General features: G+C 40.9%; 1 non-coding gene across 1 annotated transcript; it reads left to right on the top strand.

The window, feature by feature from the left end:
* Positions 1–211: 211 nt before the first annotated feature.
* Positions 212–318, top strand: LOC137228483 (U6 spliceosomal RNA). Its single transcript, XR_010945273.1, has one exon. It is a non-coding gene; the product is annotated as a U6 spliceosomal RNA (small nuclear RNA).
* Positions 319–1,583: the final 1,265 nt, after the last annotated feature.

Here is a 1,583-nt window from a genome sequence, read left to right as displayed (position 1 = left end):
GCATCACACTCCCTGATCTTAAACTATATATTACAAAGTTATAAGAATCAAAACAATTATGTTTGTGGTCTAAAAACAGACACACACATCAATGGAACAGAATAGAGACCGTAGAAATAAGCCCATGCCTACATAGTCAATTAATTTTTAGCAAAGGAGCCAATAATATACACTGGGGAAAGAAGAGTCTCTTCAGTAAATGGTGTTGGGAGTGCTCACTTCAGCAGCACATGCACTAAATTTGGAATGATACAGAGAAGATTAGCATGTCCCCTGTGCAAGAATGACACGCAAATTCATGAAGCATTCCATAGTTTTAGATGAACTTATTTGCAAAGACAGAAATAGAGACACAGATGTAGAGAACAAACCTATGGATACCAAGGGAGGAAGGGGTGGTGGGACGAATTTGGAAATTGGGATTGACATATATACACTACTATGTATAAAATAGATAACTAATGAGAACCTACTGTAGAGCACAGGGAGCTCTACTCAGTACTCTGTGGTGACGTAATGGGAAGGAAATCTAAAAAAAAAAGGGGATATATGTATACGTATAACCGATTCACTTTGTTGTACAGCAGAAAATCACACATTGTAAAGCAACTATACTCCAATAAAAATTAATTTTATAAATAAATAAATGGTGTTGGGAAAACTGGATATCCACATGCAAAAAAGAATGAAATTGGACCCTATATCTTACATCACACACAGAAAACAACTCAAAGTGATTAAAGACTTGAACATAAGTTTTAACTTCTAGGAAAAAAACGTAGGGAAAAAGCTCCTTGACGTTAACATTGGTCTTGGTAATGATTTGAGGGGTTTTTGTTTGTTTGTTTGGCCATGCCACACAGCTTGTGGAATCTCAGTTCCCAGACCAGGGATTGAACTCGGGCCCACGGCTGTGAAAGTGCTGAGTCCTAACCACTGGACCACCAGGGAATTCCCTTGGTAATATTTGTTTTGGATTTGACACCTAAAGCAAAAGCAACGAAAGCAAAAATAAACACATGGGACTACATCAAATGAAAAGCTTCTGCACACAAAGGAGACCATCAACAAAATGAAAAGGCAATCTATGGAATGGGAGAAGACATTTACAAACCACGTATCTGATATAAGGTTAGTATCTAAAATGTACAAAGAACTGAACTCAATAGCAACCCCCAAAACTATCCAATTAAAAATGTGCAAAGGGGGGCTTCCCTGGTGGCGCAGTGGTTGAGAGTCCGCCTGCCGATGCAGGGGACACGGGTTCGTGGCCCGGTCCGGGAAGATCCCACATGCCGCGGAGCGGCTGGGCCCGTGAGCCATGGCTGCTGAGCCTGCGCGTGCGGAGCCTGTGCTCCGCAACGGGAGAGGCCACAACGGTGAGAGGCCCGCGTACCGCAAAAAAAAAAAAAAAAAAAAAATTCTGCTATTTGCGACAACATAGATGAACCTGGAGGACATTATGACAAATCAAATAAGCCAGACAGAGAAAGACAAATACGGCATAGTATCACCTATATGTGGAATCTGAAAAAGAAAAGTCAAATTCTTAAAGAATACAATGGTGGCTGTCAGGGGGAAAT

This window comes from Pseudorca crassidens, chromosome 7 (assembly GCF_039906515.1).
Source record: "Pseudorca crassidens isolate mPseCra1 chromosome 7, mPseCra1.hap1, whole genome shotgun sequence".
Lineage (NCBI taxonomy): Eukaryota > Metazoa > Chordata > Mammalia > Artiodactyla > Delphinidae > Pseudorca > Pseudorca crassidens.
The sequence above is the reverse complement of the archived record's forward strand: the minus strand, read 5'-3'. Positions and strand labels throughout refer to the sequence as shown.